Source organism: Falco cherrug, chromosome 1 (assembly GCF_023634085.1).
Source record: "Falco cherrug isolate bFalChe1 chromosome 1, bFalChe1.pri, whole genome shotgun sequence".
In the NCBI taxonomy this organism is placed as follows: Eukaryota; Metazoa; Chordata; class Aves; order Falconiformes; family Falconidae; genus Falco; species Falco cherrug.
Window position 1 is genome coordinate 106,877,900 of NC_073697.1, and position 24,093 is coordinate 106,901,992.

General features: G+C 50.3%; 1 long non-coding RNA gene across 4 annotated transcripts in view; it reads left to right on the forward strand.

The window, feature by feature from the left end:
* LOC114016029 (uncharacterized) overlaps positions 1–14,820 on the forward strand; it is a 140,915-nt gene extending 126,095 nt beyond the window's left edge. For all 4 annotated transcript variants that reach the window (XR_008733115.1, XR_008733117.1, XR_008733116.1 and 1 more), the window contains one exon: positions 1–14,820. This exon is cut by the window's left edge. This is a non-coding gene — a long non-coding RNA (uncharacterized LOC114016029).
* The last annotated feature ends 9,273 nt before the right edge of the window (positions 14,821–24,093 follow it).

Below are 24,093 nucleotides of genomic sequence, written 5' to 3' on the forward strand. Positions count from 1 at the left end.
ACGTTTCTTGCCACTAGAGATCAATTCTCTTTGGAATAATTATTGATGGTGGGGCCAGAAATTGGGTTTTTTTGTCCCTATTTAAGAAAGGTAAAAGACTCAACCCCCAGATTGTCATCATTTTGTTTTTCAGTAATCAGAAACACCATGCTCGCCCTGCCACGTGTTGGCTCAACCAGAGCATTCAGTATTGCTGCAGCTATTTCCCTGTAAGATTCCTCTGGGCCAGAAAACTCTGGATTCTCACGCAACTCCATCTGTATCAATAGCAATTGGTGCCACCAGCCTGAATCCACAACAGGGAAAATTGGACGAGTATTGAGCAGAAATGTGTCTTGTCCCACGCACAGCATCTGAAAGCTAGTTTTAAATGCAAATAGGATGGGGAAGACTATGGAAATTCGATAGCAAGTGTTCTTTAAGTTTCTTTCCATACAGCACGGATCATTAGGCAGAGCTTTAGCTGCCCAGAGACCTCTGGCATGAAACAGAAATATGAAATCAGATCTTTCAGCTTCACTCAAGTCGAAGCCAGTGCCATCCTGGGTGACGCTGTGTGAACTTACTCACCTGTTTCAGCTCCGTCTTGGAAAAGGGTGGTATTTTTTATCCCCTGATCCCATCAGAATATCATTCCAGGAGCCCATCCCTCTGGTTAAAACCTTCTCCTGACTTCCAGTGTGAATTGATTTGTGGCCTAGCTCCTCTTATGCAAACATTGTCCTTTAACTTAAGTAGCTCTTCTTTCCTTGTGTCTGGGTGATGGATTGAGCAAGATCGTGTTTGCCATTTCAGCTGTCTCCCACAACAGCTGCTGCTTCAAGTGAGAGAAGAATGGCGGTTATCTGTACAAACAGCTTTCTCTAAAAAGTGATTGTTTCCAAAAAGCAGTGATCAACTTTCTAAGATCAACACTTAAGCACTTTTAGTTTTTCATTAGAGAAATGAGTCGGGGGGTTCAAGTGCAAAGAAAATGACAACTTTTCTTCAAAAGTCAAAGTTTCCATTTTTTCCCCTTTAGCTTTGGCTGACAAGCCACCTGAACTAGAAAAAAAGAGTTGTTTCATAGGAGAAATCTCCAGGCTGTGCAGCCTACCTGGGATGGAAACCTGAGACTCAGGGTCCTGAGGCCAATTCCTGCATCTACTACTGGTTGGCAAGGGATGACTTTGAGCAAGTCCTTTGCTCCCTGCCTACGTTTCCCCACCTGTAATGCAGGAAAAGGGAATTCACCCAGTTCAGGGAAAAGGGGCTAAAAGAGATTGTGGGGTTGTTTGAACAGCCATCAGAAAGCAGAGAGGTGGGAATGCCAGCCACGAGAAATCCTGCGCAGAGGAGAGGGACAGAGATGGAGCAGAAAAGCCCCAGCGCTGTTTGGGGCAGGAGAGGGCGCAGGGACCATGGAACAGGGAACGTGGCTGTCCAGTCCCGTAACTGGCCACCGTTTTGCTGGACTCCAATTTCACTGCAGTGGTTGTTGGGGCAGGTGAATGTGGAGCGTTGCACTGGCAGACACAACGGTGAAGGCTGATGTTCACGAGTGGCTGCTGCTGTTCTCCCAATAGCTCTGCTTTACGTGCGGAAAGGGCACAGCACCGTTTCAAAGGTGACCCGTGCCCCACTGTTATGTCGTGCCAGGGAGGGGGAAAAGCAGGGGAAGGATGTGCTTCGCCTCAATAACTGTGGCACAGCCGTTTCCCAAGAGCATCCAGAGAGCAAAGTCTGTTGTGGAGGGTACTTAAATCACTAATTAAAGCTGTTACCCTCTGGATGACACTAGTACGGCCTCTTCTGAGCCTGCTGGGAGGCTAGGGAGGGGTGGAAGAGATAGATCATCATCTTGTTTTTCTGTCTCACGCCTTTCCCTTCGCTTTTTTCTGTCATCCGTGCTGCCTGGGATTCACTCCTTTATCCTTACACATCTTGCCTAACTCCCATGGTTTAAAATTAATATAATATTGATCGGAAGGGTTTGGAGGGATTGCAGGTCATTTGCATTCTCCCGTCCCTCTTCATTTCTTCGCCCAAGCCCATCCGGGTGAAGTTTGGCAGCTGGAGGGAAGGTCTGGTTGCTATAGCTACCAGCACTGCCTTCCTCCTGGCGAGGAGGAGGAGACCACAGGCCTTCAGAGCAAAGCTGTTTCGCACAAACTTCTGCCTTTGAAACTCAGCCAGGGGCTCTGGATCACCCTTGGGGCACCCTTCTCCTCAGTCCTCCCCTCCAGCAGCAACGCGATGCCAGCGAGGAGGAACCACCACCTGCTCCCCACAGGCCAGGAGAACCTGGCTGCAAAGCTGGGGATGGGCAGCATCTCCAAAAAAATCCTGTTTGTCCCACCTCAGACCAGGCACCTAATTCAGAAGCCATTTCTGTCCTCCTGGAGAACATATTTACCATGCTGGGGGAGGGTGTGGGGGGTAGTTCATAGGTACCTAGAGCCCTTCGGGACCCCGTACCTTCCTGGGTCTGGCAGGTAAGATCTGGCTTTCTGGGGTGGCCAGGGATGCCGGGGGGGGGTGGGGGGGGGGTGGGGGTGTGTGCGGGTTGTGCAACCTCTCAGATGGCATTCAACACTCAAAATGTGGGGACTGATCCCTTTTTTTTTTTTTTTTGGCTTTTCCTGTTGCATCCCGCAAGTCAGTACAAAGGACTGAGCATTGCACTAACCCCCCCCGCACCCCAAAACCTGGGGCTTCATCTCCCTTTAGGCTGTGGAGGGTATGGGGCCCATGAGGAGGAACAGACCAAATAGGTCTTGTATAACACGGACTCCCTTTGTTTCCAGGTTACTCTGGGTTGTCTGTAATTACGTCTAGGGATGCATGCCATGATAATTGTTGATTATTTGCAGCTCCTGTGGGACTGCTTCCTTGTGAAAGAAAGGCAAAGAGCCTGCACGTAGCATAGACGAGAAATTCAGATCAGCAGTATCTCTGGAACAAGCTCAAGAACTGAATAAATACGTGAATAAATTAAATAAATAAAAGGTGTGGGGGAATGAGTGAGATGGCCTTGCCGTGTCAAGATAACTGTACCTTGTCCCCCTGCTCTGCAAACTCTGTTGAGCAGATTTATTAGTTTTAATTAACAGGAGGGGGTGGGGGGGTGGGGGGGAAGGAGCTGGGAATACATCCAAATTCCAACTCACAAAATCACTGCTCCTTCCTCAAGATTGAGAGAGAAAGATGGTGAATGACCAGAATAATAATCAGGAAAGAGATCTGGGTGCCAAGAAAGCCATTTCTCCGCCCAGCCCAGCCTTTGTGCTGGCTCCTAGGATGAGGAGGAACTTGTTCACAGCTGAATGGGAAGTCCTGGTAGGGTCAGAGTTTAGGGCTGGAGCCTGTGTAAGGTTTGGAGTGGGGCAGATGAAAGCTTCTATCAAAACTTCTCCTTCAGTAGAAAACTGGAGCTGGGTTTAAGCTTACGTCTGCGTGTGAAGTACTGTTTTTCATTGAAAATGTGATTTATTTTTTCCATGATAAGTCCTCCTCCCCAAGAATGAGTGGCTTGGGGTCAGCCAGTTGCTGGTCTACCCTCAGTGGGCAGGGTAGTACCCTGGCAGTGATGCCATGCATGTGCACCCCTTCTCTGGACCAGGCTCCTTTGTGAAGTACCAGCATCTAGGGCATGACAAGGGGTGAAGTAGTGACATTGTGGCATTTCAGAACACCGATATTTCCCTTTTTCCATTCTCCAGCCCTGGTTTGCAGACAAACCCAAGAGCTTGGGAAGGCTTGGGAGACTGTGGTGGAGGCACAGCCTGGCTGAGGGCTCCATATTCCTGCTGGAGGCACTGCACGTGGCCAGCTCTCCAGGGACCGACCGATGTACCCACGGGGAGGATCTGGGTGCACAACATCCTGCTCTCTTGCAGAAATTAGTGTTGCTGGCAGCTCCTCTGCCCCTTGCCACCACATCCTCAAGACATCGTGGCCAGCCCCCATCACAGGGACATGTCCCCATGCTGCCCTGGGCACTGGGGGATGTGATTTTTCTGCCAAAACAGAACACCCATAGGGTGCGCTCATAGATGCTAGTAGAAAGGTGTTTAACTGGGGTGTTGCTTAGTTCCAGTAGCAGAAAAGAGTTAGAAAAATAATAAAAAGTCCACTTTCAGTCCAGAAAACATTGACAATTCAAACCATCCAAAAGAAAACGGTGCTTTCTTTTATTTATTAGGGGGTTTTTTTCCTGTTGGCATCAAGTTGACATTTCCTGCCAAGGATTTGATGGGGATGAAATACATTTTCTCCCTGTCAAAATGGTCTGTAAGGGAGCCCTGGTCTGTAAGCCTCTCCCTCCCTCCTGCACAGTGCAGCACAGTGCAGCACAGGGCAGAGCCCCCTGAGCAACTGCTCGCTCCAGGACCAGCAAGAGTGCAGCCTCATTAGCACAGCATGTCTATCAGCTCATTAGCCTTGATGAGTAACTAAAAGCTAACCTACCCTTGGTCTTCTGCAGATAGTGTTGTTTCATTGCATAGTAGGTCCTGATTCAGGGAACTTGCCTCTTGCCTGGTGTAGAAATTACCTTTACAGCCTCTGCATCGTCATCTTGTTCCTCCGGCAGGGCTGAACCCCTTCATGTGTCCCTGTGAAGGTCCTGAGATCTGCAGGAACTGGAAGACAGCTGCAAAGCATAGACTGGGAAGGAAAACGGGATTTGGTTTTTCTCCCATGTTGAAGTCGTTCCCTTTCAAGTTTTCTTTCAGCCCATTAGGAGCCATTTCAGAAGAAAAGCTAGAAAGAATGGACTTGGATCTGGCTGCCAGCATGTCCAGGGTTCAGAAGTACTTGGACCACAGATTGTGCCTTGGTCCCATCTCTGCCCTTTACAAATGTTCATTAAAGGAGTTTCACAAGAAAACACAGCATCGCTCTCCAGGAAACAGCAGCTAGAACATTTTATCTTTGACTTCCACAACTTCAACAAGTCCCTTGGGGAAGAGCACAAGCAAGTTTTATTAAAAATAAAAAACCCTCATGGACAGGACTAACACTTTGTCTTCCGGATTTAACAGGAGCTGCTGCAGATAGCAAAGACACTTCAGAAAGACTCTCGGGGCAGAGAGGGACATAAATAAACAGTCCCAGTAACAGCTGGAGCGAACCAGCACAGTGATGAATGCGCAGGGGCCCTAAGGCCACAGCCAGGTTTGATCCATCTTGTGACCAAAATGCTGGGAACGGCAAGAGTTCCTGGGGAAAACACAGCCTGACGTAGCACCACTGTGAAAACCAGTCCCGCAGAGCTGCGTTTTGGCCCTGGGATGAAGATAGATCACTTGATTTAACCTCATTTCATTCAGTTTTTGAAGCTGCCTTGGCAGAGGACACACGTGGCAAGCTACCATGGGAAAAGTTGTCCCAGGGGTGACCCTACAGACCTGGCTGGCAGAGTACTTTAGATGGGGCAGGAGAAAAGGGGTGCTTCTCCTTAGAGTACACCCAAGTGCATTGGTTGACTTGCAGGCCAGAAAGGTGCAAACTCCAACTGATGGTCACTCGTCAGCTGGGAAATTTTAAGGGCTTTTGTGCACTTGAGATTCTTTTGTGTGGAGTAAGAGTCAAACGCCTGCTACCTATCACCTTTTCTTCAGTTAGAAAACCAAATAAAACTGAATCTGGACTGCGATTTTTGAGAGGTTTGTCACAAACCAATTATGTCCAAGATCTCATCCCATCTGTGCTTGAAATCTGCCCAGGTATGCCAGAGTTTGAGGGTTGAAAGGTGGCAAATAGAGAAGGTGTGATTTTACAGTCTCATTTCCCCAGGGAAGCAGTCCAACAGGGGTCACTGGAAGAGGTCAAATCTTAGGTGTGATGGCCTATGTTCAGATTCTTCATCAGAGGCCCATTTCAAACATTTCCATAGATGTTGCTGGCAGAAAATGGGTCTTTTTTTAAAAACTGAACTATGTTGGTTTTTTCCCACTTGAGAAATGTTGACACTGTGTTAAAAAAAACCAACAAAACCACACAAAAAAAAACCCCAAAAAACCCAAATACAGGCCAACAACAAATGTTGAACAAATAGAGACATTTTCACTTTGGAATGAAAAATCAAAATAGATCTGTTGAAAACAGAAATAATTTAATACCAACAGCACCGCTTGCAACTTACGCTCACATCGATTGCTAATTACACAGCCAGACCGCTGGCAAAATGCTTGACAGGTAGCTTTGGACCAAACCTCAAACGAGCAGCTAAACCACGTTGCTCCTTCCACGTGTGGCGTCTAGGTCTGTTTCATTGCTGCATGAAATGGTTGCTGTGGTGCCTTCAGGAATATGCCAGATTTTCCGGACACCAAATTTACCCTTCATTTCAGAGCAGTGATTTATTGACCGCATTAGAGGACAATCTTCAGAGTCAAGGAGCTTCCGGCGCTGAACCTGATGTTCATGTTGCTTGTCTCCATTGTCTGGCTCTGAAAGTCACGGTGGCCCCACAGCAGTGCTGTGACAGTGACCGGAGAGGATGCACGTGCTTGTGGGTGTTACTGTATCTGTCACGATACATACTGGCTTAGGAGGAGCAAGACTCCTGCTTCCAGGTTTGGAGTCAGCCCGACCTGGCCAGCTCAGTGCCATGAGGCTCTTCCCCTCCATTTTTTCCGTGTTGGTGCATTTTGGCAAGCGGAGTTCTGGGGGGAGCAGGCGAAGGATGGAAATCCCCACTTCTCTGAGAGCGCTGGTGCGGCAGGGTCTCACCGGCTTCAAAGCCTCAGTACTGGGAAGGTACCCAGTGCACTGAGTGAGTGGGGAGAGAGCTGAATTGTTTACACATAAACATCCTGGCATGAAGCCACCTCCACAACGGAAAGGGGGAAAAAAAATCAAAAGAGAAAGAACATGAAAAATTAATAGGGTTTTAGACTATTAAATTTTCCAGGGCTTGTTGGATTGTGGCTTTCAATCCTCAATCAATCACATTTCAATTGGACTGATTAATTTTCCAAAATACTTCTTTGGCTGGCTAGGACGTGCGCCCCACTCCAGTCCCTGGTGAGCAAAGCCAAGCCCTGGGCTGGTGGTGGGGTGCCCGTGCCGGGGACTGGACAAGTGGATGCTGCCCGCTTTTTGCTCCAGGATGGGGATATGTCCCGAGATGCATTACCGCTGCTGCGGCCGGCTCTGCCCGCTGCATGCTCAGCTTGCGCTCGCTCCGCGTGTGCGTGCCAGTGGCCGCTGCTGCCAGCCCTTCGCTGCAGCCGCCTCCTTTCACCTTGGCCTGATTGCCCTGGCCGCTGCGGATGGCCCGGGGTTAAGGAGAGCACTTTATTGTGCCTAACGAGGCGCTTTGCCCATCCAGCTAGAGAGCAGCCAGCTCAGCCGTGGATTGTCTTTTGCTTTTTATTGCCCAGCGGGAGGAGCACGGGGAAGGTCTTTATGTGATTTTAGAGAAAGACAAAATGCCTTAATAGCAGCCGGCGCTGCCTCTCTGGGACCCAGGGGACACTGCAGCAGCCTGTAATAATCATCGTAAATAAAAGGGGACGTATCTAGTGTGCAGCATGGGCCGTTAAAACAAGCCCTAGGGTGGAAGGGATGTCTTAAAAACAAGCTTTAGAGGATCTTTCTCTCCATTTCTCTCCTCATTGCCCCTCTAATTCTCCTTCCCTGCATGGCAGAGCAGTGGAAGGCTGGCACAGCTCTCTTTCCTCCTAGTCTCGATTAGCTTGACAAGCACATGTATATATATCTTTATCTTTACTTTTCTGCTCATGTGGCCTTAGGGAGGGGACTCCTACATACTTGGGCTTGTGTCTGGCTTTCTGGTGTAGTAGAACTGAGTAAAGGGCGTGTTTAGGCTTCTCAGTCCTCCCCCAGTGAAGATAACCTGACGTTGTGTCCTCTGGCATCTTTGCCACAAATCTCTTTGTAACTTGGTTGTCCCAGGTACACTTCGGGTGTCACAGGGCTCTGTGGGCATCCCTGCCTGGGGTGGGATGAGAAATAGGGATTTCTAGCCCTGTGGTGCAGGGCAAAAGGAAGAAATCACCAACCATCACAAGAAAGAAAGAAGAGGTAAGTGGGGAGCCATGTAGATTTTACTAGTGAGGAGGATGAAGGTCCTTCTGCAGCGGTGACGTTTGAGGCCGCTGCATCACTCCCAGGCTCCCGGCACTGAGCAAGCAGGCAGCGTTTAAGTCAAAACGAGGCTTTTCCAAAGCAGCCCCTCTATTTTTAGTAGCTCTGGGAGCAATGCTGGACAGGGAACGGTGTGGCATTGAGCAGAACTTCTCAGGGAGCCCACAGGGAGCAAGGGACTGTGGCCTCAATAAACCAGAATAAACTTCCAAGAGAGAGCAGGGCTGGGCCAGGTTTTCAGGAGCATGTGGGGAGTCTGGGATGACTCTGCTGTGGGCTGAAACTGCCTTCTTTCATGGCTCAGAGCATGTTAGGGACATGGGAGATCTCCAGAGGGAAGGAGCCTAAAAAGACTTTTCGGTGTAGAGGATGCACAAAATCCTTTTCCTTTTTTATAATACATGCTCCTCTCTCTCAGGGTGCTTTTCATGGCTTTGCAAGCAACAGATTGGCAGCTAAAACTGTTTTTCTCTCTTTTCTTTAGCTTCTTTTTCCCTCTGCAAATGTTTGGTGGAAAGGAGAACCTGCAATAAAAAAAAAAAGTTGATTAAAAGCCCTGAGCTCTAGCTGTGAAAACGTTTTGAAGCAACTGTAACTACCTTTATTTTCTACATAATTCTTTCATTCTGTTGCATTCACACCCTTCACAGTTTCTACACGTGGCTGTCTATAACTCTGCTGTTGAGCTATCAGTGTTTGCAGGAGTGTTTTTCTTGCACGTGCAGGGGACTGCTGCACCACACTCTCCTTCAAACCCCCCAGGCTGTTAATGGCTGCAGGAGGTCTTTGAGAAACATCTAGGAAGAGCTCACGGGGGTTTTGCCACATGGGGAAGCGATCTGGGGTGCTCACTGTCCCCCGCCCTTCCAGCCAGCTGGGGTTGAGGTGTCCCTGCCTCTGTTCATGGGGCTGATGGGAAGCCAGGGAGCACTGTGAAGGTGACGGCAGCTTTGGGGAGGGCTGAGCGCATCCCCAGTCACCGCAGCGTGGTTCTCCATCCCACATCCTGCTGCCGGGGCATGTCCTGTCAAATTTAGCTTTAGAAGGTGTGTGCTCCGTCCCAAGCTCCTTGTCCTGTTACCCCCAGTGTATTAAGGTTTCTTTTCTCCCCTGCATCTAACAGGGCATCACATTGTCCAGAACTTAATAGAATTGCTTGTGTTATCCTAATCAGGGTTGGTTTGTGCTCCCATGGCCCGTATGGGGCTGTAGCACAGAAAAGGGGAGCTCAGCTCTGGTTGCCACTGCTCAGCCAACACGCAGGAACTACCCTCTGAGTCCTCAAAGTGTGAGGGTAAACCAGGAGTAAACCTGAGGTCCTTGGCTCTTGCATGAGGGACTGGCATGGGTAACTACAGGATTTCGATGTGGAGGTGAGAGGCCTCGTGTACGTACGCCCCGACATCTCCCCCGCAGCCCAGACTGTGTGTGGGGACAAATGTGTCCTCTGGGACGTGGCTGCTTCCCAGCCACACTGAACGACAGGAGTTCATCAAGCAATTAACATCCTTTGCAATAAAACCACTTTACTTCTTCCTGCCGCCTCTCCTATTAAGTCCTCTCCCTCCCCCTGCAAGGAACATTTTGGCTTTGGAAACACAACCTCTTCAGGAGAGCTTTAATGAGGGCTGGAGGCTGCAGCAGAGCTGAGCCCTTCCTGACCATCTACCCAGCTAGCTGGAGGCAAAGCTGGGATGTCCTGCTTTTGTGGGGGTTGTATCCTGTATCTAGCAAATATACCCCCAAATCACCCCCCAGGAATTGCATTTAAAATCTGCTGATCTCTGAGCTGGTGCAGAGGGTGTGCGAGGAAAGGCAGGGCTGGGCAGGGAAGCGCTGTCAGAATAAATTGAGGGCTTTCCCACTGCACCTAAACAGCTCCCTGCAGCCCTGGAAAGGTAAAGAGAGAAGGAACCAGGTCTCAGCTCCCTCCTGGAGCAGGATGGGATGGCCCAATTTTACCTGCGTTGATAAATCGAAGGACAGAAGGATGGAAAGGAAGGGAGAAGGGAAGGAATGTGGATTCAGGAGGGAGTCCTGCAGGCACCTCCAGACCTGCAGCAGCTGATGGAATGGATGTGGTGATGATGATGATGGCAGTGGTGTTGGAGCGGGGTTTCTTCCCTGCTTGCCTTTATTAGCTCCCCAGGATTTAGGGTCCCTGTGTTACCCTCCTTCTCTTCCTCCTCCTTCATGTGATTAATCTCCGCCTTGCCTCTCGCTTAGTAAGAACGTAACTATAAACGCAATCACACAGTTTATGGGCTGTGTAGATCTGCTGGCGTCAGCTAAATCAATAAGGCACTTAGGGCATCAATGGCCCTTTTCCCCTGCCTGTTCCCCTTGTGTCATGCATCAGTGGAATGAGTTGCATGTTCTCAGCTGCTGTCAGCTTGATCCTCTCTGCTACTAAATTCAGGTCCCCACACCCTGCAGGTGCCTCAGGGGAAGGTAGCAGCCCAAAACCATGGGGAGCAGGCTTGAGCATGAGATGGGTGATCATCCACCACCATGCTCCCCAGCCCTGCTGAACTGCTGAACTCAGCCCTGGCTCAGCCTGGGGGCCACCCACATCACACAGTCCTCCTGGGAGGCACAGTGGTCCAGACCAACCCAAGTTGAGCACCTTCTGCAGCCCCTGAGGCAGGATTTGCACCCTCCAGCGTGTCCTCACACCATGTCCCTGGGGCATGAGGCACATACCTGTGCTTCATAACCCACCGTGCCCAGCTGCAGCCCAGCACCAGCCTTTTATCAGACACTTACCACTGAAAACAACCCCCCCAAAATACCAATTGTGTGTTTGGAGCCCAGGGCACCACAGGGGTCCCGGGAGGCCTGGGGCCATGTGCTGTGGATGTGCTCAGGTCCCCATGGGTTAGCTGTGGCTCACCAGGAGGAGCAGCGATTTTAAAATCAATGAAGGTGGTACAGGAGCAAAGTACAGCATGGGGCGAGCAGAGTTATGGAAACCATGCTGCTGCCACCCTACAGCCCAGGGAAGGGCAGCCCAGAAATCCCCTGGCTACTGCCCAGAAGCCTGCAAAGCCACAGCCGAGCACGCTGTGCTGGGGCTTTGGCACTTTTTTCCATTTAATTTTCCCCTGCTCTTGGCCAAAACCTACATCCCCAGACAAGGTGCATGAATAAAACACAGCAGCAGCTGCTTCTGCTGGTATTAAACCTTAAATGCAACACCTGGGGGGCCAGCACTGGTGACAGCATCTGCAGCAGCCTGGCTATATTGTCCCTGTCACAAATGATTACAGTCCCGCGTGTTAAGGTAGTGGGGCGGTGAGAAAGAGGAAGGGGAGATGACCAGATTGAATTCTACCTGGTAAAACAAAATGCATAAAAACCTTTCTGAGCCCTTGCTCAGTCTTGCAGAGCCCTGGCTGGTCCCCATTCTGTCCGTGTAACTCAGTGACATGTGACAGCCACCATCTGGGAAACAGCATGGGACTGACCCCGGGACCTCTGGCGCTGAACAGAACAAGCTGCTCCCGGTGAGCCTGGAGACCCAGAGCTGCTGCAGGGCGGCTGCACTGGATGTTCACGGCACAGGGGCTGGGGCTCGCACACAAGCTGGGTTCTCTGTCTCCTGCAACATCTGGTTGTTTCAAGTGTTAAATAAGTTTAACAGAAATTTCCAGTCTTGGGGCAGAACAAAAGCCACCTCTTGTGACTGCGACAAGATCGGCTATTTGCATTGATTCACACAGTATGTTGCAATTATAAATGGAAGCCCAGTGTTTCAGCTTTGGCTGGGGGAAAGGTTTTTTCTAAAGCCTGAAATTCATCCTATGTTGCTATATCCAGCCTTGCCTTCACATCAAAACTGCCCCTGGCTTTGCTTCTTTTGGGGCCAAAGTTGTCAGGATGCGGTGTGTCATGGGGAAGGAGGGAAAGTTCAGGACCAGTCTCCTGCTCTGCTCCACCTGATGCAAAGCAAAGCAGAGGAGGGCAATCCTTTCAGGTGTATTTAAGGCTATTTTGCACCATCAGAGCAGCCAGGGGCCAGTAATGAATCTGATGTTTTAGCAACACCATCCAGAGCTGGAACCTCATGCCCAAGACGTGTGCTGCTTGGCACAGACAATGGACACCTGGTAATGCAGCGGCACCGGGACAGCCGAGGTGATCTTCCCCTCGGCGTGTGCCATGAGCCCAGTGCCAGTGCAAGCATTCAAATTGGGCGAGGGGGAGCTGGGCTGCCCCATGCCCACCTGCCTCCTGCCCTCTCCATCCTGCCGCTGGCTGTAGGTAGCTCCTGTGGCTCATCAACGATGTGCTGCCCCGGCCACCACGCTTGCTTCTTCTGCCCATGTCAGGGAGCATGTTGTTTTGAAGTTATGTATTGTCTGAGGGCACTGTTTTTCTCCTCTGAGAGGCTTTCTGGAAATTCACTTCATATCCTGCAGCTAGAATGAAATCATTTTAATGCCGCTGTAGCTCACCGTGCTCTGTCTGGGTTTGAGAGGCTGGCCCTGGCTGCACTGGGCTGTGTCGCTGGGCTGTGCCATGGGGATGGGAAAAACATTCCTGAGGATTGGAAATGAAATCCTCTTGCTCCCAGACAGACACTGCAGGGGCCAGTGCCCATCCTGCAGGCACTGCCGTGGACACAAAGGGCCGGGCTGGGGATGATGCCCACCCATGGCCTGGCCTCCCTCTCCATCCTGCAGCAGACCCGGCACCAGCAAGGCAAACTGGGGAGGGCTCATCCCTCGGTCGGCTGTGGTGGTGGAGGTGTCCCCAGCTGGCCCCAGCAGAAATGTGTGTGTCCCCCCAGGTTTCCCAGCAACTTATCTTTGTGAATGTCTTTCCCTGTGGCAAGAGGGGACAGTGCTGGGTAGTGCAGGAGATCTCTGCATTGTGGGTGGTTGAGTTATTTAAAATAAATACAGTCAAGGGGGCAAGGTGCCATGCTATGGGAGACGGCACTTTGCTGTATGGGGTCGCACACTGCCCTAGCAATTCCTTAAAGAAAAAGGAAGCAAAATAAACACATTTCCCCATGACTTTTGTGGCAGCTTCATAGCCTTGGCTTACCAGCGACCACTCACTACCTCCTTAAAATACAATCAGGCATCCAGCTGCTTAGCTGATAGACCAGGCTCAGGGTTACAGCACACCTGGGTGCTGGCTGGAGGCCCTGGCATCGCAGCCTCCACAGCAGAGCCTCCAGCAGGACCCCGGGGCTGCACTGCACCAAAGCTCCAAGGGGAACTGAGGGCCCTTTAAATGGGGCTGGAGACACGAAGGGTCAAGGCTGAGGCATGGCAAGCCTTGTAGAGAGAGCCAAGGCTTTTAGCAGATCAAATGATGCATTATGATAGATTAGAGAGATATATAAAAGAGCACCGGGCCACAGGAGAGAGAGCCTGGCCTGAGAGTTGGACACACAGAAGAAAATGTGGTTATCAGGTGCAAACAGCAACACCTATGGGGCACTGCAGTGGTCCAAGATGGAGAAAAAGGTGTTTCAATTTGTAGCACTGAGTCAAAAAATTTTGACTCAAGGAAGAGTTTTTATGGTTTTCTTTTCTGTTAATGTGGTTTTGATTTCTTTTTCTTTATACCTTTCATAGAAAGTAGAAAATTTTTGTACAAGGTTTTTGTAAAATTTTTGTAGGTTTTTCTAAAAAACATTTTGTAAAATGCTACAATCTCCAATTTTCAATTGGAAAACAACTTTCTTTTTTTCTTTTTTCTTTTTTCTGGGGTACATCTGGAGTTTCTGATGAGCACTAAAGCAATCACACTGATTCTTGCACTGAGAAGAATTCCCTGAGCTGTCGTTCTGCTCCCAGCCCTGGGTGCGTGCCTTGGGCCCCACGTGCTGGATGAGCCACACGTTCCTACAGCAGCAGGCTAGAGGGGATTTACCACGCTCCCTCCCACACACAGAGGATTCCCTGCATCCCCCAGTCTATACCACCAGACCCCCACGGGTCCCAGCACCCAGGCACAGCATCCATGTATTTAAGCCTGCTCTTAATCTTCCAGCCCAAATATCACCCCCTTCAGCAGGGTGTGACCCAGGGCAGCAGCCACTGAAAAGGACAGTCTGGCCACAGCCACCTTATAAAGTGGGCATGGAGAGTGAGGAGGCTCCCAATCCTAAAATAAATCCTATTAAAAAAATATAAATGCTAAAATAAATCCTATTTTAGGATTTGCATCTGGAGATACCTCCCTCTCTCCACTGGTGGAGAGCCAGCACTGAGTAGAGGTTTTAATGGCAAAGTTCAGCTTTGTGCATCCTCAGAGCTATGTTTCAGGAAGAGATGCCGAGCTGTTTTGGGATGAGGGCTGTGCAGAGCAGTGGCTTGGGAAGGGGATGGAGACAAGGCATTGCAGGGTACCCTGGCAGCAGAAACATCCCCTCACAGAGTCAGCTCCGATGAGCTCATTCCTGAAGCAGTTTCTGCTTGGCAGAAGTACTCGGAGGATGACTGCAAATTAAAAACAAACAGAAGAGAGCCAAGAATCATTTATTTAGAGAACATTTTGCAGGTTTTGTTTAGGGTCTGATTTTAGCCTGGCACTTGTTGATTGTATTTGCACTGGAAATAAGATAAATGTGACACCTGCTCCATTTAATCTTTCTCTTTCCTCTACCCCCTCCCCTCCCTTTTTTTTTAAGAGTTCACCAAAAGATATTGAGAAAGCAGGAGACATGTTAGATCATGTGCCTGATTAATGATTCTCGGGGGGGGGGGAAGAAATCATTTAACCACAATATAGAGCACTTTTGATTGAAAAGAACTTTAAATTCCATGTTTGAGCCAGGAGCAAAAACTGGAATAACAAACTAAAGAAAGCTCATGTGCGCTGAGTTTATCACCACTGGCCCAGGGGGCTTTGTATTACTATTAAAACAAGCAATCGAATAAGTAAATACGCAAACAGGCTTCCAAATACAAAAGCAAACAGAGGGATGATGGATAGCCGCTAATGAAGGGAGAATTCAGAGAGCGGTAAAAGCCGAAGACTGGATTTAGTATTGGCACATGGCGAGGTTTGACACCAGGATGCTTTGGTCTCTGTTGCATTGTGCTTCTTTTAAGTGTGCTGCTGGCTCAGGCTTGGCGCTGGGTCACCCTTCCCTGCCAGCTGGGCAGGGTGCCTCCCGCACGTCTTGGAGCTGCCCGTCCCACCGACACCCCCTGCGCCCAGGGAAATCCTGCTTCTCCGCCTCCTTTGCAGAGGTGGGGGGCGCAGTGCCAGCAGGAACATATTCTCTGGGGGAGAAAGGAGGACTTGAGGGTGGGCAGCAAGGCTTGGCTGGGGGGGATACAGATCAGGAAAAGAGTTTGGCCCTGAGCAAGCAGCCCCGTGCAGCACCGAGCCCTGCTGGTGCCATGCCCACCTGTCCAGGGACAACTCTAATGTAACAAAAGACTTTTAAAACCAGTAATGCAAAACTGTAGATTATTTCCACCCATCTTTTCACGTGGTCTTTTAATATCCAAGGAAGCAAACCAGCGATTTGCAGTTTCTTCCAAATAATCCATAAAGAATGAGTGAAGAAAATAGTCGCAATCGTGTTCATTCTGTTGAGAATGTACTAATGAGCTATTGCCCCGCTCAGTGAATCATCTGCTTGTTTCTCCCCACCCTGCTCCTCCTGACCCCCTGATACCGTGGCATCGAGGAATCAGAGTGTATATGAACATGGGAAAGTAAAAGCAGAAAGGGAATGGCATCTGCAGAATAAGCTGTTTGCTTTCCTCTGATAATGCTATTAATAAAACATTACATTAAACCAGTGCTGGAAGAATATGATTGGGATCATCCATCACATTTCTAGAGGAGAAGGGCTCCTGTTGTCAGCTGAATGGAGTGGCCACTGCCACAACCCCAGCAGTGAGTGTGGAGAAGGGGTGGCCTCATGTCCCCGGGTTTTGGACTGATCCTGTCCCCACTATCATTTTTGTCTACTTTCTGCCTTTCTTTTGTATGAGCAAAGGCAGGAGCTGAGGGCAGAGGGAGGCATCAGCTGGGGAGCCTGTGCCTGGAGCAGAGACCGCTGGGATTTTGGTTTTGGGATGGGTGATTTGGGTTTGAGGGAGGTCTCCGTCCACAGTCAGCTCCTCTTCATCCCTCTTCATCCTGCATGGGGATGAAGGCTTCCCCATCGCTTCTGCCAACGAAGCCAGAGGGAAACTCCCCTTGGATTCACACCAATAAACTCCCTTGCAATAGGGAGTAGAACAGTCATAATTTCATCCACTTTTCAGGGCAGCTGAAACCATTAAATGAAGAGTTGACTCATACAACATGAAGCAGAGATTTTTCCCAAGCCCAGTAATTTGTGTTGGGCTAATGCACCTCTTCACTAGTATCGTATTAGATAAAGTGGCAAATAACTCATCCGTGTGCTCCCAGCCGAGCACAGAGATGGGGATGAACTCAGTGTGGCGGGGCTGGTAATGAGCAAGTTCTCGTTACCTGCAGCTGGATTCAGACACCCCCTTGGCCCCATGCTCTGGGGCTTGCGGGGAAAATCCTCTCACACCAGATCAGTCCGTAGTCTGAGCTCTGTTAAAACCCTGTACTGGCAGCTTCTGACCTGCAGCCTCCAGACTAAACTTCCAGGTGGTGGTTTTGTTTAGTCCCGTTTCTGTGAGATTTAATAAACCTTTTAATATTTCTGCCTGGTGAGGGTATTTGGCACTTTCATCTTACAGCTCTTGATGTCTTTGATAAATCAAACAGGTCAAATCCCTTTGGTCTGTGCACAGTGTTTTCTTCAGGTTCATTCCCATAACTCTTTCCTGAATCCTCAGTATCTTTCTTCAGACCACTAAGACTGGCTGGACGTAATGATGCCCCAGCAGCCTCAGCAAGGCGATTCATTAGAAATGCTCTCTATTAAAAAAGTTAACCACCCACTGATCATTTTCCCATATTCATATTTTATTTTCCCGTTCCTTGTTAAGCTAAGAACAGCAAATAAATGATGCCATATACATACATCAGACTTATAACAAGCACTAATGATTCTACAATAAAAACAGAATGATAACTGGGAAGACAGAGATTAAGAAAAATAAGATAAATGCATGTGGTAAAATATTTTTAAAACATCCCCCTAATTTCAGAGCATCAAGTCATGATCACAGCTAAAAATATGACCATCCATCAAAATCCTGTCACATGGAGTTTGGGACTCATTTTAGACAATGAAGAGCTAAAAGACATGCTGAGTTTCTTACAGTATTAATACATAACTAAGCAATCCAAGAGGAGGATATTACATTAATGGCATGAATGGATCATAATAAAAGAACATTCTGACATGTCAATACTCTTAGTCAGTTGTATTAGAGAAAACAAAAATGGAAAAAAGCCTTTTAATGAGGGCTGGTGCCTGCATCCTTGATGCAGCCCGCGGCAGCGCCTGGCCCAGGGAGTGGATCCAGCCGGCAAAGTGCCGGGACTGGGGGGAACATGGCAGTTTGGCTTCTGGCTCTGCCTCAGGTTATTTTAACCTGAACTCTGCCTCACTTCAGCTCCCAGGTCAAAATTGCCTTTTCTTTGTCCACCTGTCCCCTACGTGCTCACAATGCTTTTGGGAGATGCATCCCTAGGTAGGACCGAGGGATGCAGCAGAACTGTCACCATCCCGGCTGGGTGTCGGGGGACCAACCTCTGCCAGTGCCAACACACAAGCTTCCCGACAGCCACTCGCCGGTGCCACTTCCCTGAACCCAGCACGCTGCATGCTTCTCTCACTTGAATAATAGGTTATCTGAGCACCGAAGATTAATTACCGACACTTAATGTCCTCGGAGAGCACTTAGGAACGCCATGCATTAGTCTGGCTTCTGTGGCGAGGCAAATGCCGGGTGCTCCACTTGACCCTGCCACCCCCTGCTCCCCGCTTCAGGGGCTGCTGGGTGTGGGGTGGCTTTGCACGGCGCTGCCAGGGTACAGCCACATCGGCACCGCCACCGCACCAGCACCAGCACCGGCACTGCTACCGCACCACCACCCACACCGCCACCGCACCAGCACCCGCACAGCCACCGCACCAGCACCCGCACCACCGCCGCACCAGCACTGGCACTGCCACCACACCAGCACCCGCACCACCACCGCACCAGTACCCGCATAGCCACTGCACCAGCACCCACACCGCCACCGCACCAGCACCGGCACTGCCACTGCACCAGCACCCACACCGCCACCACACCAGCACCCGCACCACCGCCGCACCAGCACTGGCACTGCCACCACACCAGCACCCGCACCACCACCGCACCAGCACCCACACCGCCACCACACCAGCACCCGCACCACCACCGCACCAGTACCCGCATAGCCACTGCACCAGCACCCACACTGCCACCGCACCAGCACCGGCACTGCCACTGCACCAGCACCCACACCGCCACCGCACCAGCAGCCACACCACCACCGCACCAGCACCTGCACCGCCACCGCACCAGCAGCCACACCACCACCGCACCAGCACCCGCACCGCCACCGCACCAGCACCCACACCGCCACCGCACCAGCACCCGCACCGCCACCGCACCAGCACCCACACTGCCACCGCACCAGCACCCAGGCATTCCAGCAAAGCCCTCACACCGCAAACCACGGCTGCACCATGCCACATAGCACCGCATCCCACCCCAGCACCGCACTCCCACGCCGGGCAGCGGGAATCGGCCGCGGGGGAAGGAAATGGCTCTTGTGAGCAGAGCGTGCGGTGCCATTCCTGTGCGGCTCCAGTTGCACGTTATTATTATTGCCCACTCCACAATCAGTTTGCATTGTTTCTAGAAACCCAGCATGAACAGCGCAGATTTGGGGAGAGGAAGAGATGTTTTATGTGCCAGGCTGGAAGGTTTTCAACAATGTGTTTTGCTTTTGTTCAGTTTTTGGGCAAAAGCTGGCTCTTTCATGTGATGGGAACTTTTTTTAAAAATTAATTGGAGATTGAAAGTTTGGGGAACAGGAGCCAAAGGGAAATGAGAAAATGTGGTGTGGAGCTGATCCTGCTGCTCTGAATTTTCTGATTGCTTCATGAAATGAATCCAACCCTAAACTGTATCTTGAGTCTTCTCAAAAGAGAGAAGGACCAATTTGCTTTGAGCTGAATGGGACTGAAGGGTTTTCCCCTCTTCCTTTAATTAAAAGGGATTCCCATTTAAAATAAAACAAAACCAAATAGAGAAGCCAGAGGAAAGTCTCCTATGGAGAGCAAGGAAAAAAAAAAAAAAAAAGAAAAGAAAGGAATATATTACATAAACTGGAACCAGATAGAAAATGTTCATTTGGGGGAATATTTTTATGAAGAGAATGTTATTTTTTCTTGTTTTCCAGCCAGACTTAGCATGCAGAGGGAAAAATAAAGAGGAGAAACCAACACCCCAGTGCATTTTCTGGGGCAGGTGAGGGTCCCGGGAGGCCAGGAGAGGGGGCTGTGAGCCAGGAGGATGCTCCGGTCCTCTCCTAAGCCTCCTGCCAGGGACTGGCCAAGGGTGCCAAGGGGTTCAGCCATGGGTCTTTCACCCAGACAAATCCCACCACGTTCAGGCTGTGCTGACCCTGCTGCTGGTGGGGCACAAGGCTGGGGGGGACCGTTTGGGTACCATCACTATCATTTCCAGAGTGGAAACGCTCCAGACCAGGATGGGATGTAGCCAAATTTGCTGGGGAACTGGCTTGGGCTCTACCATCCATGGAAGAGTGAGAAGCAAGCAGGAGTCTCCTTCAACAAAACTCAGAGCATATCCAGCGCTTGACAACCTGTCTCCTCTTGGAAAGGTCACCCATTAGCTCATGTCACAGTCCACTTCTGGTGCCAGCAGCCCACTGGGAGCTCACGCTGTCGGGTCGTGGGTCTCCCAGAGAGTCCCCAGGAGCCCCCTCATGTGCTGGTTCCATTCCATCCCCAGTCCGCTTCCCTCCGGCCTCCCCAGAGGGTGTCAAACTCTATCTCCAAAGGGTGTCAAACTCCATTTCCACTGATCCAAGGCTGCCAGACCCTCTGAGTCCTCCCCACACCGAGTGCAGTGGTGCTTGGTCTTGCCATCACAGCTGTGTGGCTGCCAGGGATGGGAGGGTGACAGCATGGGGGTGACAGCGCTGCCACCCTCAATCTGGGATGCATCACTTGAGTGTGAACAGCGGCCTGTTGCCTCCCTGGGGGTGGAAGCAGGGCGGGGGGAGCTGGGAGCCTCAGAGGAGCTGGGGGAGTGTCAGAGGGATGGCTGAGCATCGCACCAGGGCAGAGGTGATCCACATTCTCCCAGGTCCTCTCTCCACTCCCCTGTAGGCATCTTGGCAGGGATGAGGCAGCTGAGAGGCAGTGCCGAGACCTGACTGCCCCCAACACATCCAACCTCTTTTTCCCTTTTCTTTTCCAAGACTCATCAATACTGGCCATCAGAGAATTTCTCAAGGACTGAGGAGTTCATCGCACTGTGCTGCAAGCAAGGAGGGTCAAGGGAGGGTGTTTTCATCAACATTAAGGAAAGGAAGCTAAGATGAGGAGCATGCAAGGACTTTGAGAATTCCTCTGGCCCTCCAACCTACTCATGGGTAGCCATTTCCCTGAGTGACAGGAGGACCCTGCTAGAAAAAACTGAATAACTTGGGCTCGTGGGACTGAGCAGCATTTCTGAAGACAGAAGGTGTTTGTATTGCAGCGCCCTCAACCAACAATAGTTTCTTACTGCAAATTCAGCACAGCACCTACCCCAGCTGCACCAGCAGCCGTGCTGAGCTCTGTAGATGGTATCAGAAAGCAGGTCCTGCTCGTAAGCGTCACCAGCACCGTGTGAAAGCTCCTTTTCAGCCTTCACACCACAACCCTCCTCTGTTTTCCAGGAAATCTGCCTGGAGCATTTCTGTATCCCGGCCCAGCCTTGCTGTCAGTGAGTTTGTTCTCCTTGACTAAAGATTAGCTCAGAGGGATCCTGCCAGTTCAAGTCACACTACGGACTAGACTCTGTGTCTGGGCAAAACCAGCCCTTCCTTAGCTGAGCTGCTTGCCGCACCCAAGCGTGTTGTGACTTCCACCAGATTCCCCTCCCAGCACAGATGTCATCCATGGACTGTAATGTAAGTGGTTTCAAAAGGTGATTAGGCAAATTAACTGAGGACAAGGTTATTACGGGTGGGTAAGCCCCAGAATGAAGACATTACTTCTGAGTCAGGATTTTCTTCCCCCTGAACACAAGAGAAGTAGGACTGGATGCCTCCCTGTCCTTGTGATCAGTCTCCAGGCATCTGCTCTTGGCCACTGTCACAGCCGTGATGCGAAGGACAGTGGATTGGTGTGACCCAAATACAGCCCTTTCCCTGCTCCTCCCTGCCCACACAGCTGCCTGTCCGGGGACTCCCCAGCTTCCCTGAACCGTGGCGTGGGCACAGCAGAGAATACCTGGCTCTAGATGTTATTATCATTGACTCAAGCTCTTCCCCAGATTTCACCCCATTTGACAACTGGAAACAAAAGTGATCTGAGCAACCTCAGGCACATTAGTCCAGCCCCCAGAGTATACAAGGCTTTAGAACAAATTTGGAGGGAGAGTCATTGAAAACACAGAGCTAAATAGAAAACTATATGAAATGCAGTACAGGAGATGTCAGGCTCATCTCATGTTAGGTGCTGGACAGAGGAAATGCTGTAGATCTCTCCATGCTCCAGTAAGGTGCCTGACACAGTGCCTTGCAGGAAATTATTAATGAGGACAGGGATTAATGGGAGAGTGGAAAGTGCATGAGGAACTTGCTAAAGAAGAGCTGACAGCTTCGTGTGCGGTGTGCAGTGGTGTCTGGCTTATAGGAGATCGGTCCTGAGGACAATTGAGTAATTTGGTTCCTGACCTCAGCAGAAATATTAGAAATGCATGAGTGACAGCGCGGGGAAGCACCATCAGGCTAGAGAAGGGAGGATGAATGCCTCTGATTGAATCACCGCTGGGATTTATCTGCAATACTGTGTACTTTTCTGGGCTTCTCCTGAAGGTAAATCCAAACAAGGAAAGGTCAGGAAAGGACTCTGCTGCTGCTGTAGGTGGTGGAGCACCCTTTTGATGAGAGGAGACACAGTGAATAGCTTCCTTGGCCTGTTAAAAAGGAGGTTAAGAATACTTCAGGGAAAGAGAAATGTTCTTCAGGTTAAAGGAGTATCTTTGCAAAGGAAAACTCATATATATATATATATATATATATGTATATATTTAAGCTCATAATTAGTAGATGTAAAGGTTTAGGAATTAAGGAGGAAGGCAGCCTACACAGTTTTAAGACAGAGGCTGCTAACGCTAGTGTTAGAGATGATTGTATGACGCGGTTGCCTTCAACAGCAAGCAACTGGATTGATCCAGGACATCCTTTCCAAGACAGGGATGTAATCGATCGCCTTTATGGTCCCTCATGGGGGTCAAGCTAGTTTGCAATTCAGTTTTGTTGCATGATGCTCCAGCGACAGCTCTCCGGCCACTTGTCCTGCACTCCAGCACAATCTCTTGCCACGGGGCGCCTTGCTTTGATCAGCCAAGCAAGATGCACCTTCCAGTCATGTAGAAGAAAACACATCCTCCCAGCATTTTCCCAACGAGAGCCCGCGGCAGGGTCCGTCCACCCTGCAGCAACCTCTCCTGTGTCAGGCTCAGGCGTATGAATAAAACATCTTCCCGAGAACCTCAGTTTTCCACTGGCTCAGCCTAACCCCTAATAGCTGTCGCTGGTTTCCTTCTCGTACGCTCAGCAAACTCCACCAGAACAGACTTGGAAACATTGAGCAGATTAAGGCTTAAGGACACCATTAACGGAAGGAAACAAAGCAAGGAGGGAGAAAGCAAGCACATGTCTCCAACCCCAGCTTTCTCCTCCTTTTACTTGGGTTTCTATTCCTGCTGAGGAATTTATGCTTGGGATGCCATGGTCTGGCTTCTTCTTAGGAAAAACAAGCCTACCATATCCCAATGGCTTCTTGGTGCTGTGCAAAACATAAGTAAAGCTTTTGATGTCAGGGAAAGTTGAGGAGCTTAGCAGCCCTGTTTGCACAGCTTTGAAGTGAAGTGGGGCTTTTGCCGAGGTGGGTGGGCAGAAGACACTGCTGGTAGGAGGAGAGAGGAGCTGAGCTCAGTGTGCAAACAGGAGCCTGATGGGCTGGGGTGAGCGGGGTGGAAGGGGGGCTCAGTGTTGCGTCTTGTTCCTGTTGTCACCCAGAGCTGGGGAGAACAGGGAGAAGACGCTTGAGGGTGGCAGAAACTTGGCGGGGCAGAGGGGATTGTTCTGGGTATGGACAGGTGCCTCTGCCTGTATCCTCCATCCACAGAACGGAGTTACGATCACTCAAGCTGCTTTCCAGACACCAGTCTCCTGGTGTCATTCCTGATTAGGAGTGACAAAGGCTGAAGTGACGTTCATGCACACGTGGAGCACAGGGATGCAGAAGGGTGGCCTTGTTGGAGTGTGGTTCACATTTAGGGATACAGCTAGAGATCCCATAGCAAAAGATGAAAGAGAAAGAAAAAAGGAAGGGAAGGGTAAGTGCACTCCCAGGTCCCAGCCTGGCTTGTGAGCTCCCACTTGGCTTTGGGTCCCCTCTCTCACACCATGGAGAGAAATCACCATCTGGTTTCCATTCTGCCAAGAGTGCCAGCTCTTTCCAGGCCAGCTCAGGGCTGGCTGGTGTGCGGGACCTCCAGTCAGGTCCCAACCCACCCCACACTGATCTGCAGTTATGAGGACTGCTTGCAAGGAGAGTTTAGGGGGTCTGCGCACATCCTAAACCACCACTGCCCCCCCCCAATGCTATGAGCTACTGCAGAGGTCGGGCTGCATGGGAGTGCGCTGTCAAGCTGATCCTGTCATCCCTGAGAAAGCTAAAATATATTAGAAAAGACTAAAAAAGTCATTTACACAGAGGTAAGCAGCCACAATGCAGAAGGGAAGAGAGCCGAGGAGGTGCGTGCCGCAGCAGCTGCCATTTGGCTCGGCTTCCCATCGTTGAACGTG